This window comes from Nycticebus coucang, chromosome 15 (assembly GCF_027406575.1).
Source record: "Nycticebus coucang isolate mNycCou1 chromosome 15, mNycCou1.pri, whole genome shotgun sequence".
NCBI classification, from domain to species: Eukaryota; Metazoa; Chordata; class Mammalia; order Primates; family Lorisidae; genus Nycticebus; species Nycticebus coucang.
Genome location: NC_069794.1, coordinates 70102764 through 70118062, shown reverse-complemented (window position 1 = coordinate 70118062; position 15299 = coordinate 70102764). Strand labels below are relative to the sequence as shown.

At 45.7% G+C, this 15299-nt stretch overlaps 1 protein-coding gene across 1 annotated transcript in view; it reads left to right on the top strand.

The window, feature by feature from the left end:
* Positions 1-12438: 12438 nt before the first annotated feature.
* The window catches only part of LATS2 (large tumor suppressor kinase 2), a 111769-nt gene continuing 108908 nt past the window's right edge, over positions 12439-15299 (top strand). The window contains exon 1 of the mRNA XM_053563616.1: positions 12439-12725. The gene's annotated coding sequence lies outside the window, so the exon portion shown is untranslated. The remainder of the gene's footprint in view (positions 12726-15299) is intronic.

The following is a 15299-nucleotide window of genomic DNA, read 5'->3' as shown; positions in this document are numbered from 1 at the left end:
GGTGCCAATAACTCTGTGTGGAACAAATGAGGCCCTGCTGGAGAGGTCCCCAAGCCTGGCACATTGTTAGGGCTCAGTAATATTTATTGAGTGAACATAGGTGCTTTATTTTGAACCATTTCGATTTTGAAAGTTTGTCCAGACACTCATGTGGAAATGTCTAGCAAGGGGCTAGAAGTGTGAAAATCATAACGTGAGTCTTTGTGATACAAATTATAATTTGATTACCCCATGGAGACACCAAAAATTTCTGTTTATGCAAAATACTAGAGCTTGTTTTTCTTTGGAGACACTTTTCTGGGTGGAAAAATATCCAAGGTCCACCCTTTTCTCCTGGGACCTGGGCAGTGAGGTGCTGTCCACTAGTATGGCCCTCCAGTCTCCTCTCTCTACTCTCGCTGTTTTCCTCTCCTCTCCTGTGACACCTCCCGTATACAGTTTTCAGCTCCTCTCCATGTGTTAATTTGACAGCACACAATCACAGAGCTGTGTCCGGTCCTCTATCTGCTTCTTTGTTTACTTCGTGTCCCTATTTCTCCAGCATCCTCCCTACTCTCTCACGTGTCCATTCTCTGCATGCCTCAAATTCCAGGCTTTCTCTGTGACTTTGTTTCTGCCCTTTCCCCCTTCCAACTATCTTTACCTCAAACATTAGTTCTTCCTCACCTATGTCTATCTGAAGGTATTGGCTCAAGGACATAATTTGAATTCCAGCCTCGAACCCAGAAACACTTCTTGGCCCAGGGTTACCAACTATCAGATCCAATCTGCAAAGATTGCTTCCTGATTTGTGTAGAGTTCACTTTGCTCTCTCTGATATTTGGCAGCCTCTTTGTCACTGGCTTGCTTCCTCTTCTGCAGGTGAATCACCTTATCATGATCTCATCACAACTTTCATTATCAAAGCCCATTTATCAAGTATCCAAAGATACATTCAGTTTTTCTTTTTCACATCTGGTTGATAAAGCAAAATACCCAAATAAAATTTGGTAGTTAATTTTTTTTTTTAGTTTCCACGCATAGCATTGAGCAATTCTCAATTCAAAGTTAAAAACAGATCATGAAAATGTTTCCTTTACAATTGCACAATTAAATATTTATTGTTAATTTAGATTAGCTCAGATGTTTCAGATATTTACATCAGCTCAGATGACTTTGAAAATGCTAATGTTGGGTGGCGCCTGTGGCTCAGTCCGTAGGGCGCAGGCCCCATATACCGAGAGTGGCGGGTTCAAACCCCGCCCTGGCCAAACTGCAAACAAAAAAATAGCCAGGCGTTGTGGCGGGCGCCTATAGTCCCAGCTACTTGGGAGGCTGAGGCAAGAGAATCGCTTAAGCCCAGGAGTTGGAGGTTGCTGTGATCTGTGTGAGGTCACGGCACTCTACCGAGGGACATAAAGTGAGACTCTGTCTCTACAAAAAAAAAAAAAAATGCTAATGTTGTTATAGAAATTGATTTTGTTGAGACAAGAGTTTGAACTTCATACTGTTATTCGTAAAGAAAGTTTTGCTGGGCAGTGCCTGTGGCTCAAACAGAGTAGGGCGCCAGCCCCATATGCCAGAGGTGGCGGGTTCAAACCCAGCTCCAGCCAAAAAAAGAGAAAGTTTTGCCAATGTTTACTGCAAAAGATTATATTAAAAATGTGAATGAAGGGGCAGCACCTGTGGCTCAAAGGAGTAGGGCCCTGGCTCCATATGCTGGAGGTGGCGGGTTCAAACCCAGTCCCAGCCAAAAACTGCAAAACAAACAAACAACAACAAAAAAGACAGTGCCCATGGCTCAAAGGAGTAGAGCGCTGGCCCCATAAAAAAAAAAAATGTGAATGAAGGCTCAGCACCTGTGGCTCAAGCAGCTAAGGAGCCAGCCACATATACCTGAGCTGGCGGGTTCGAATTGAGCCCGGGCCCACCAAACAACAATGACAACTACAACCAAGGAATAGCCAGGTGTTGTGGCAGGCACCTGTAGTCTCAACTACTTGGGAGGCGGAGGCAGGAGAATCACTTGAGCCCAGGAGTTGGAGGTTGCTGGGAGCTGTGTGACGCCTTGGCACTCTACCCAGGGCGACAGTTTGAGGCTCTGTCTAAAAAAAAAAACAAAACATTGTAAATGAAGGCTTGGCGCCTGTGTTCAGTGGTTAGGGTGCTGGCCACATGCACAGGGGCTGGTGGGTCCAAACCCAGCCAGGGCCTGTGAAACAACAATGACAACAATAACAATAAAAATAACCGGGCATTATGGTGGGTGCCTGTAGTCCCAGCTACTTGAGAGGGTGAGGCAAGAGAGTCACTTCAGCCCAAGAGTTTGAGGTTGCTGTGAGCTGTGACAACATGGCCCTCTACCAAGGGCAACATAATGACACTCTGTCTCAAAGAAAAAGGGTTGAAATATTTTGGTACATACAGAATTAAAACTTCTTTTTCAATAGAATTTTTCTTGCAATTACAGATATAACAGCATTCTATTCATGTTGGCAAATGAAACAAAAGTTGCAGCCAATTATAAATGTAAAGAGTAATGTAAATGTTGCTGTCATAGCTTACTCAACATTAAGAGTAAGCTTACAGGCTCGGCGCCTGTAGCTCAAGTGGCTAAGGTGCCAGCCACATACACCAGAGCTGGCGGGTTCAAATCCAGCCCATGCCTGCCAAACAACAATGACAACTACAAACAAAAGATAGCCAGGCGTTGTGGCAGGCGCCTGTAGTCCCAGCTACTTGGGAGGCTGAAGCAAGACAATCGCTTAAGCCCAGGAGTTGGAGGTTGCTGTGAGCTGTGATGCCATGGCACTGTACCCAGGGTGACAGCTTGAGGCTCTGTCTCAAAAAAATAAATAAATAAGTAACAGAGTAAGCTTACAGGGAATGTAGTAGAAAAAGAAATTTGTTTTAGCAATTCTTTTCTCAATGTAAAATTACAATGTAAGAATTCTTTAAATGCAGAATGTGATTTGTATTGTCAAAGTGTTTCTGTTGAGGGCAGCGCCTGTGGCTCAGTGATAGGGCACTGGCCCCATATACCAAGGGTGGCGGGTTCAAGCCTGGCCCTGGCCAAACTGCAACAAAATAATGGCAGGGCATTGTGGCGGACGCCTGTAGTCCCAGCTACTCAGGAGGTTGAGGCAAGAGATCGCCTAGGCTCCAGGAGTTGGAGGTTGCTGTGAACTGTGTGATGCCACGGAACTCTACCGAGGGCGATAAAGTGAGACTCTGTCTCTCCAAAAAAAAAAGGTGTTTTTGTTGAGCTCTTCTGGGAATGAATCTTTTCAAGTTATTAAGCAATTGTGACTTATGCAACTACATATCTTATTACTCATTCATCCCTATGAATTCATGGCATGATAGATACAAATAATAGCATAAAAATATTTCTTGTTCATTCAAAAAATAAAAAATACGATTAAATTCAAATTTAAAAAGAAAATTAGTGGTGGAAACTGTTAAATAAAGGCTTTTAAAATACAAGGTTTTTCAGACCTCATGGTCAGTCAAAAAAATACAAGATAGGCTTGGCGTCCGTAGCACAGTGGTTACGGTGCCAACCTTGTACACCGAAGCTGGCGTGTTTGAACCTGGCCCTGGGCAGCTAAACAACAATGACAACTGCAACAAAAAATAGCTAGGCATTGTGGTGGGCACCTCTAGTCCCAGCTACTGGGAGGCTGAGGCAAGAGAATCACTTAAGCCCAGGAGTTTGAGTTTGCTATGAGCTGTGATGCCACAGCACTCATCCGAGGGTGACATAATGAGACTCTGTCTCAAAAAAAAAAAAATACAATATAGGCTGGGTACAGTGGTTCATGACTGTAATCCCAGTACTTGGGAGGCTGAGGCAGGTAGATTGCCTGACTCACACACTTCAGGTCACCAAAATGTGAGTCCTCCCCAATACATCAAGTAATTCTCTGTCTGACACCAACTAGGTGTCCTATAATAATCCAATTCAATTCTGGCACTATCTACCTGAAGGTAGTGCAGACCTCACAGGCTCAGGCCTTAATCCTACAAGACTGCCCCCACTTGCATGCCAACCCCAAGTCGTAGGTTGTCACCTATACTCTTGACCAAATGGCTATAAGTCAAGGCTCTTATTAGTCCTCCTAAGGTTTCATCAGTTTGCTAGAATGGTTCACAAAGCTTAAGAAAATGCTTATATGTACTGATTTACTATATTAATAACAAACATTATATAAAGGATACAGACGAACAACAACCAGATGAAAAGGTATACAGGTGTGAATGAGTCCTGAGTATGGGGTTTCTATCCCCATGGAGTTAGAGTGCACCACCCTCCCAGCACACAGAGGCATCTTTGGCACCTTGGAAGCTCCCAGAATACTGTATGTAGTTCAGGGATTTTTATGGAGGCTTCATTGAGGCTTCAGCATGTTTACATGATTGATTATCAATTTTCAGCCCCTCTCTCCCTCCTGGAGAATTGGGGATAGTGCTGAACATGCCAAGTTTGTAATCTGGCTAAGTCTTCCTGGTGACCAGCCCTCATCCAGGAGCCACTCAAACAGAATAAAGATGCTGGCCAGTGTGGTGGCTCAGGCCTGTAATCCTAGCACTCTGGGAGGCCAAGGCCAGCAGATTGCTTGAGCTGGAAAGTTCTAGACCAGCCTAAGCAGGAGTGAGACCCTGTCTCTACTAAAAAAATAAATAAATAAAATAAAAGCCAGTCATTGTGGTATATGCCTATAGTTCCAGCTAATCAGGAGGTTGAGGTAAGAGGATCACTTGAACCCAATAGTTTGAAGTTGCTGTGAGTTATGAAAATGCCAGGGTACTATATCCAGGGTGACAGATATAGTACAGACAGATACTTCCTTTAAAAAAAAAAAAAAAAAAATTGAACAAAGATGCTCTTTTTTTTTTTTTTTTTTTGGTAGAGACAGAGTCTCACCTTATCGCCCTTGGTAGAGGGCCATGGTGTCACACAGCTCACAGCAATCTCCAACTCTCCAACTCCAGGGCCCAGGCGATTCTCCTGCCTCAGCCTCCCGAGTAGCTGGGACCACAGGCGCCTGCCACAACGCCCAGCTATTTTTTTGTTGCAGTTTGGCCGGGGCTGGGTTTGAACCCACCACCCTCGGCATATGGGTCCGGCGCCCTACCCGCTGAGCCACAGGCACTGCCCTGAACAAAGATGCTCTTATCATCTAGGAACTTCCAAGGGATTTAGGAGCACTATGTCAGGATGAGGGTCAAAGACCAAATATTAGAACAAAACATTCTCTTAGGGCCCCCTTTCTGCAAGGGTGTTAGGAAATCTGACTTAGGAACTAGAGGCACAGACCAAAAAAAAATTTTTTTAAATTACTTCAGTTAACAGGAAGAAAAATCCCTTGTAAAACAGACAAGAGGGGGCAGAGGGATAGGAGTTATTGTTTAATGGGTACATAATTTCAGATCAGGATGATGAAGTTGTTCTGGAAATGGAGAATGGCATTGGTTGCACAACATTGTGAATGTATTTAGTGCCATTGAACTGTACCGATAAAAATGGTTACAACAGTAAACTTTATATTATTAAATTTTAATATATAAAAAAAATTTTGTCTTTTTTGTAGAGACAGAGTCTCAGTTTATCGCCCTCAGTAGAGTGCTGTGGTATCCCACAGCTCACAGCAACCTCCAACTGCCGGGCTTAGGCAATTCTCTTGCTTCAGCCTCCTGAGTAGCTGGAACTACAGGCACCTGCCACAACAGATGGCTATTTTGTCGTTGTTGTTGTTGCAGTTTGGCCGGGGCCGGGTATGAACACACTACCCTCGGTATATGGGGCTGGCACCCTACCTACTGAGCCACAGGTGCTGCCCTATTATAAAAGTTTTTTAAAAAGTTCAATTTTGGCTCAGTGCCTGTAGTTCGAGAGGCTAAGGAGCCAGCCGCACACACCAGAGCTGGCAGGTTCGAATCCAGCCCGGGCCTGCCAAACAACAATGACAACTACAACCAAAAGATAGCCTGGCGTTGTGGCAGGCGCCTGTAGTCCCAGCTACTTGGGAGGCTGAAGCAAGACAATCACTTAAGCCCAGGAGTTAGAGGTTGCTGTGAGCTGTGATGCCACAGCACTCTACCCAGGGCGACAGCTTGAGGCTCTGTCTCAAAAAAAAAGGGTGTTCAATTTCATCATTGAAACAGTATCCCCAGCTGCAAGAGATGATATTGTTAATTTTTCTCTGGAAATTCTACAAATTTTCAGAACCAGTCTTAGCTAACATAGAGAAGCAAGTGGTATTCTAAGCCTTGATATTTGACATATCAAAACAGCTTTTAAATGTGCAGTGAATATATTCAATTTACAGTTAAGAGGTTCTTTGAGGGGAGACTATGGTCCTTGTTTTTGAGGAATTTATGATCTAGTTAAAGAGACAAAACACTGCATGTGAATGTAAGACAGCTCCAAAACAATTGAGACACATCAGTGTAGCATGACTTCTTCCTGATTTTCTAGGCCTTTCATGATCTGACCCTACTCTACTTGTTAGCTACTGTCCATAGAGAACATTGTTCGGTAGTTAGGTAGATTTGCTAAGTCTCTTGCACACTGATTATAAACAAGGAGGCTTTTTCTTCCCAAAAGCCAAAAAATGTATCTAAAGACTGGAGCCTATGTTCCAGTCACTAAGGCACGAGGAGGCTAAACCAATAATTAGGTTTCTTGCACTCAGAGCCAAGGTGTGGGAGGGGGTAGTCTTTGGGATACTCCATGGGGTCTCAGGGAGAACCTCAACCATCTTGGCCACACAGCGGCCGGGGTTCACTAGCAAGTGGATAACTATGTCTGCCAGGCCTGTGGATCTCTCTCTGCCTTGAATGAGGCTGGAGACACAGGTCTTTGAAGAAGACATTACTTCATGAAGTTCATTCCTCACTTCATGAAGTTCATTCCTCTTCCCTCAGAGACCAAGGGAGTTAATTTGGTTTCAGTTTCCTTATTATTATTTTTTTTGATTTCAAATTGATATACGGGTACAAACAATTAAGTTACATTGTTTGCATTTGTTAGGTAGAATTCAAGTTGTGGTTGAGCCCTTCACCCAGGAGGTGTGCCCTATACCCTTACATTGTGCCTTGTAGGTGGCACCTCTCCAAACAACCCCTTCCCTTCCTTCTCATTTGGATGTATTTGTGTTTTTCTCTCATGTGGGAGTATAGTTGTTCATGTCTTATTTCGTATTACTATTGAGTACATTGGATGCTTGCTTTTCCATTCTTGTGATACTTATGAGGATATTCTGCAAATCAATATAGCTAAGTACAAAAGATGTAAAATCTCCATCTTTTTTATAGCTGAATAGTATTCCATGGTATAATATACTACAGTGTATTTATCCATTCATGGGTAGATGGGCACTTGGGTTGTTTCCACATCTTGGTGATTGTGAATTGAGCCATGATAAACATTCTAGTGCAAATGTCCTTATGGTAAAATATCTCTATATATTTTTTATTGAGACAGAGTCTCACTTTGTGGCCCTCTGTAGAGTGCTATGGTGTCATAGCTCACAACAACTTCAAACTCTTGAGCTTAAGGGATTCTCTTGCCTCAGCCTCCCAAGTAGCTAGGACTACTGGCACCCACCACAATGCCTGGCTATTTTTTTGTTTGTTTGGTTAGCAGGCCCGGGCCAGGTTTGAACCCACCAGCCCCAATACCTGTGACTGGCACCCTAACCACTGAAAACGGGCACCTAGCCAGGTAAAATATATTTAGAAATGTGTTATAGTCACGACTTTTTGAAACTACCTGGAGAGGGCCTCATATTTCAGTGTTTCCAAGTTCCAGAGTTAGATCTAGAAAGGTTTGAATATTAGCTTTTTTTTTTTTTTTTTTTTTTTTGTAGAGACAGAGTCTCACCTTACCGCCTTCAGTAGAGTGCCATGATGTACACAGGACTCACAGCAACCTCTAGCTCTTGGGCTTCCGCGATTCTCCTGCCTCAGCCTCCCAAGCAGCTGGGATTACAGGAATCTTAGCTTTTTTATCTTGGGCAAGTCACTTGGGCTGTCTGTATTTCAGGATCCTATTCAATAAAATTGGCTCAAAAACAGGGTTGTTTTGAAGATTAAATAATACACAAATTTAGAGCAACACCTGGTATAAAGGACATACACATGCACATGCACATATACACATATCATGATCATCAATTAATCTATATGCTGCAATTTGCCACCACTATGGTCTTTGTGCTTGGCTGGCCTTGTGTTGTCTCTTTTTCTTCCTTTCTCAGCTAGATACTTATGTATATGTAGTTGTTTAGCTGATTAAAAAAATTTTTTTTTGTTAACTATCCTACTGTAGAAGTATCAGGAATTATCAGGCAAAAATCATTCAGAATCACTATCTTACATCTATAGACTACCACTTTAAATTTAGCTGCACAATTTTCTGGACTTTAAAAGTTTTAAAAAATGGGCCGGGCACAGTGGCTTACTCCTGTTATGGTAGCACTCTGGGAGGCTGAGGCAGGCAGGTTGCCTGAGCTCATGAGTTCCAAACCACCCTGAGCCAGAGCAAGACCTCATCTCTAAAAAAAAAAAAAAAATGCCAGGAAGGCACCTGTAGTCTATAAATTTACACTGTTTCAAAATTGCTGTATTTTATTATTTCTTGTTTTTCTTTTCTTTTTTTTTTTTTGAGACAGAGTCTCATTATGTTGCCCTCGATAGAGTGCCGTGGTGTCACAGCTCATATCAACCTCAAGCTTCTGTGCTCAAGCGATTCTCTTGCCTCAGCCTCCCTTGGAGGTAGGACTACAGGTGCCCACCACAACGCTGGGCTATTTTTTTTGTTGTTGTTTGTTTGTTAGTTTAGCAAACTCAGGCTGGTTCTGAGCCCACCAGCCCTGGTGCATGTGGCTGGCACCCTAACTGCTCAGCTATAGGTGTTGAGCCATTTCTTGTTTTTCTTGAACATATCCACCAGACTGTAAGCTCCACCAAGGAATAAATATTGTTTTGCTTATCATTTTATCCCATATCTGGTCTAGCACATGGCTCATAGCCTGTCCTTAAAAATACACACGCAAGAGGGCAGCGGGTTCAAACCCGGCCCTGGCTGAACTGCAGCCAAAAAACAGCTCGGCATTGTGGCAGGCGCCTGTAGTCCCAGCTACTCGGGAGGCTGAGGCAAGAGAATTGCTTAAGCCCAGGAGTTGGAGGTTGCTGTGAGCTGTGTGATGCCATGGCACTCTACCAAGGGCCATAAAGTGAGACCCTGTCTCTACAAAAAAAAAAGAAAAAAGGGGCAGCGCCTGTGGCTCAGTCGGTAAGGCGCCGGCCCCATATACTGAGGGTGGCGGGTTCAAACCCGGCCCCGACCAAACTGCAACCAAAAAATAGCCGGGCATTGTGGCGGGCGCCTGTAGTCCCAGCTACTCTGGAGGCTGAGGCAAGAGAATCGCTTAAGCCCAGGAAGTTGGAGGTTGCTGTGAGCTGTGTGAGGCCACAGCACTCTACCAAGGGCCATAAAGTGAGACTCTGTCTCTACAAAAAAAAAAAAAATATACACGCAAGGCTCAACGCCTGTAGCTCAGCAGTTAGGGTACCAGCTACATACACCAAGTCTGGTGGGCTTGAACCGAGCCTGGGCCTGCCAAAAAACAATGACAACTACAACAAAAAAAAACTAGCCTGGAGTTGTGGCGGGCAACCTGTAGTCCCAGCTACTTGGGAGGCTGAGGCAGGAGAATTGCTTGAGCCCAGCAGTTGGAGGTTACTGTGAGTTGTGATGCCATAGCACTCTACCCAGGGCACCAGCTTGAGGCTCTGTCTCAAAAAAAAAAGAAATATATATTTGACAAAACTAAAAAAAAGTACACACGGAATAATAAGCAGACACTATTAAACCCAACCAGGCAGAACCAACAACTTTTATGATTTTTGAGTTTTGTTTCAGTTTTTTTTTTTTTTTTTTTGAGACAGAGTCTCAAGCTGTTGGCCTGCCTCAACCTTTCTAGCAGCTGGGACTACAGGTGTGTGCCACCATGCCTGGCTAATTTTTTATGTTTTGTAGAGAGGGATAGAAGGAGTCTCACTCTGTTGCTCACACTGGTCTTGCTCTCCTGGCCTCAAGTGATCCTCCTGTGTGGGCCTAAAGTGCTGGGATTAGCAGTTATTTATTTATTTGCAATTTTTGGCTGGAGCTGGGTTTGAACCCGCCACTTCTGGTAATATGGGGCGGGCGCCCTACTCCTTTAAGCCACAGGCGCCACCCAGTTTATTTTTATTTATTTATTTATTTGAGACAGAGCCTCAAGCTGTCGCCCTGGGTAGAGTGATGTGGCATCATAGCTCACAGCAACCTCCAACTCCTGGGCTCAAGCTATACTCCTGCCTCTGGCCCGGCTATTTTTTGTTTGCAGCTATTATTGTTGTTTGGCGGGCCTGGGCTGGATTCGAACCTGCCAGCTCAGGTGTATGTGGCTGGCACCTTAGCTACTTGAGCCATAGGAGCCGAGCCAGCCACGCAGTTTATTTATTTATTTATTGACTGGCAGTTTTTTAAATAAAAGAAACCATTGCCGATAAAGTTGAAGTCCTCATTTTTTTCTCATTTTCCCTCCTTTCTTTTCAATGGCTGACATGAGTTGGGTGCGTGCTCTTGAAGTCTTTGTCTATACTTATATAAAGTCTGAGATTAGTATAGGTTCTGTAGGATTTGGTTCATAAATATGGTATCACAGTGCACATACAGTTCCACAACTTGCTTTTTTTCACTCCACACTGGTTTTGAATTCTATCTACCATCATTTATCCTTTCACAAGTAAAGACCTTAGCTACTGTATATGCAGGGTGTCCATAAAGTTCGTGTACAATTTAAAATGGACACCCTGTATTTCATCATTTAAATATCCACCTTTTATTTTCCTGCTCCTCAACTGTTGGGCATTTGAGTTTTCCTTAATTTTTCACTATTGCAAACAATGCTATAATAGTTATTCCAACTGCAGAATTTGTATTAGGTATTTTACACATGAATTTTAAAGTCCATTAAATCCCTTTTAAAATAGTTTTCATTCCACAAAAGCTTTTTTTTTTTAGAGTTACATTTACATTTTTGAAGACAGAGTAAGGGCAAGATATTTATTGGCAGCCATGGGGCTTTGGGTGTGGTGTAGAAAGCATGGTTGGTTTAAGAGTAAAAAGGTACACAGGTGAAAGCAAGTGGAGCTCAATTACAGAATATTGGCTGGAGAATACTGTGCAAAACATCTGGGTGAAATATAGGATAATACTGAACAATAAAATTGAAATCTAAAATCTTTGATGAATGAATCATCAGAGCTCAGAGAAGAGAAAATAGGAGGGGGTCTAAGTGGATTCCCTGGAAGAGCTAAGGCTTAAGAGACTAAGAGAAAGGAAAGAGTCAAGGTGGATCAGGGACTGGTGACGCTAACACACAGCAAAGATAATGACCTTCGTTATTATTGCTCTCAAGATTAAAATGTAAACATTTTATAAGAGTTTATTAATTAGAGGCAATTTAGTTGACTTTTAAAACTCTATAAACCCTCACCACCACTTGCCACGGACTGGGTGGTAGGAAGTACAAAGTGACAAGGGGAGCCAAAAGTAGATTAAGGATTTGGCTTTCAGTCTATTATTTCTACTCCAAATCTTTGCATAATCCCTGCTCACGTCCTTGTACCAAATCGATAGCCCTCAAATGGTAAGATGGCAGAGCCAGTGAAGGGCAAAAAGTGTGATACACTGGTTGGTACACACTACTGTTTATCATAAACAATAAACAAGGACGGTTGATTAAAATATATCTGATTAATGATACATGAGGTGCCATTCTTCATTACTTGAGTCACAGTCTCAGCAGCCATTTGTTCTTTTTATTTTTTATTTTTTGCCAGGGCTGGGTTTGAACCCGCCACCTCCGGTATATGGGACTGGCGCCCTACCCCTTTGAGCTATAGGCACCGCCCCCTGTTTTTTTGTTTTTTTTTTTTGAGACAATCTCACTATGTTGCCTTCGGTAGAGTGCCGTGGCGTCACACCTCACAGCAACCTTAAACCCTTGGGCTTAAGCGATTCTCTTGCCTCACCCTCCCAAGTAGCCAGTCATTTGTTCTTTCCTGCCCTTACGTTTAGCAGCTGGCAGCTACTGGGCAACTGGGTGCTTCCTTCAGGGCTGTTAACTTTGCTCACCAAGACAGGTATGAGATGCCTGAGAAATAGGGCTTGAGTGACAGTTAACAACTTTTAATATAAGTACAGACCAGGGGGCAAATACTAGAGTTGAGGGCCGGTAAAAAACATGTAAATAGGTCCGCAAGGCCTCGGGGCTCCCGCAGGCCAAAGCAGAGGCCGAGGGCAGGTGGCGGCCGCGGCCTGAAGGCAGGAAGCGGGGCCAAGCCGGGCCGGGCCGGGCCGGGCGGGGCGGGGCAGCAGCCGAGCTACAGGGGCCGCGGGCGCCCCGCCCGGGCTGGTATGCGGCCGAGAGTGACGCGGGAGGCGGGGTCACGTGACGCCCGTGGAATGCCAACAATGTAGCGAATGTCCCACTTGGGTTTGCGCGTTGGAACCGCGGCTTGAGCGCCCCGGGAAGATGGAGCAGTCGCCTTCCACGCCACCGCCCGGGGCTCCCCCGTCCCTGCGGCGTCAGCAGCAGCTCCAGCCACCAGCGTCTGGTCTCCCGGTGCGCGAGGCCCCGGAACCGCGAGCCAGAATGCCCCTGAGGGTGTAGACGGCGCCCCAGGAGGTGAGGGGGGCCGGGGCTGGGGGCGGCGGCGGGCAAGCGAGCGAAAGTTTGTGCGGGCCAGCCGATCCCCAGGGCCCGGGCACCCACCCTGGAGTCGCTGCGGGCCGAGTCACCGGGAAGGGCGCCTGGTAGGACGGGCCGGCGAGGGGCGGGGAGCGGGGCGGCCGAGGAAGTGTCCGGACGGCAGCCCTGCGCCCTACCCCCATGGCCTCCGCCCGGCCGGGCCAGGGAGCCGCCACCGCCTGGCGCGTTGTCGCGGGAAGCGCGGAGCCGGCCGGGGGAGGGCCGGCGGGGGACGTCGGGAGGGGGTCGGCGGGGCTGCATCGCTTTGTTGTGCGGCGGCGGCGGCGGGGAACCCGGGCGGCCCCGGGCCGGGGCGGCGTCCAAGACGCGGCTGGGCGCCCGAGAGACCGTCCGCGCGGAGCGCATCTCCGCTTCCACTTTACCGCGGAGGCTCGACTTTTAACCAAATGCTCAGCCAGGCTCCCCTGACAGTCCCGGGACCCAGCGTCCGGCCGTGCCGCTGTTCCACGGAGCCAGAGCCACTCTCCCGGACGGGCCGCGCCATCGCCCCACGGGCCAATCAGTCCTACAGAGACCGCCCCGTCCGCCCCTACAGGTCGTCCCGTCGTCCCACAAGCCAACCAGCCCGATAGCCGTCCCCCACTCGCCGGGCCAATCAGCTCCGGGAGGCCGCGCCGCCGCTCCCTGGCCGCGCGGTTTCCCCTCCCTGGCTCTGCGGCCGCTGGCTCCCCGGAGGCCCTGCCGCCTATCCTCGGGCGCGCCTCCTCCCCGTCCAGGTCTTGGGAAGCGCTCCCGGCGGCGCTTTCGCCCACTTCTGCGAGTTTCTCCTGCGGAGTTGGCGGGACGCGGCCCGAGCTGCTGGGGCGCATTCGTGGCGGTGAGAGCGGCAGCAGTTGCACAACCCGCTTGAGCTGCGCCCCGGCGCAGCTGACTTTTGTAGGGCTTGTCCTTCTCCCCTGGTGCAGCCTCACACGTAGACAGTCCTCTGCGGACTCTGGAGATGAGGATTCTGACATAATTCACGTCGTGCTATTAGTTTTTCTCCCAACAACCCCGGAACTTCACTTCCTCGCTCAGGGGTGTAGCGAAACTTTGGTGTGTGGATTTCAAGTCTCCAGTGCCATGGGGATGGGGGCTGGGGGCCTACCCTGAAGAAGGCAAAATACTCCCCATCTGGCCAGCTGGCAGCGTGTCCCGAGGCCTCTGGATGAGAAAGACACTTGCAGGCATCACCGTGGAAGAACTTAATTTGTAGATTTTGTTGATAGAAATTTTGAACAAGTATGTCTGCATTTTCACATTTCTCTAGTATATAAGTAAAAATGTTCTTAATTTAATAATAGTCTAGGCTTTAAAAAAATATTTAACCTTAACTATTAAGCCATAGACTATACATTTGGAAGGTAAAATATTGACATTAATAGCCAAGCAGGTCTTTTAATGAAGTATTTAGTAAATAATATGTACATTTTAAAGGGAAATTTTGCTCACATTTTAACAAAAAACTTAAAGATACTGAAATTTAAATGGAAAGTCACAAAATGTGTGTGTTCTTACATGCGTGTTCTTAAAATTTTAGCTTAGTAGATGAGGTAGATGAGGGGGTCATCCCTAGGCCTTAGGGAAAGTAACTTGTAACTTGTAGGGAAAGTAACTAATTACTAGGAAATTTGTGCCAAATACCTCTCATTTCATATTTTTAGTAAACTGCTTTGTATGTTTTAAGTTTTTCTTTTTTCTGTTTTTTTTTTTTTTTTTTAATCAATTTTTTAATAAGAATGCAGAGGCTGGCTCAGCGCCTATAGCTCAGCTCAGGCCACATACTGGCAGGTTCGAACCTGGCCCGGCCTCCCAAACAACAATGACAACTACAACAGAAAAATAGCTGGGTGTTGTGGCTGGGGCCTGTAGTCCCAGCTTCTTGGGAGGCTGAGGCAAGAGAATCACTTAAACCCAAGAGTTTGAGGTTGCTGTGAGCTGTGATACCACAGCACTCCACGTAGAGTGACCTAGTGAGACGCTGTCAAAAAAAAAAAAAAAAAATGTAGGGCCGTTTCTGTGGCTCAGTGGGTAGGGCCCTGGCCAGCTAAAACAGTGGCAACTGCAATAAAAATAGCTGTGCGTTGTGGTGGGCGCCTGTAGTTCCAGCTACTGGGGAGGCTAAAGCAAGAGAATCGTTTAAGCCCAAGAATTTGAGGTTGCTGTGAGCTGTGACTCCACGAACTTTGACAGCTTGAGACTCTGTCTCAAATTAAAAAAAAAAAAAATGCAGAGGCTATTCAAAATGCCTCATTTAAATTAACTGTAATTAACAAAACATGTTATTTAGCTTCTCAAAAAATTTTCTCATTCTGGCAGAGAAAGCATTGTTGAATGAATATGCTGGCATTCCTTTGAAATTAAATTGCAGAACATTCAATAAATTTCAAAATGTCAGGCACTTTAAAAGGGTATCTGAAAAAAAAAGGGTATCTGAGCAGAGAAGCTGTCTTGCAAAATTTTTAAGGCAAATTACTAGAATCCTGGAATTATAGAACTACCAGGGATTCT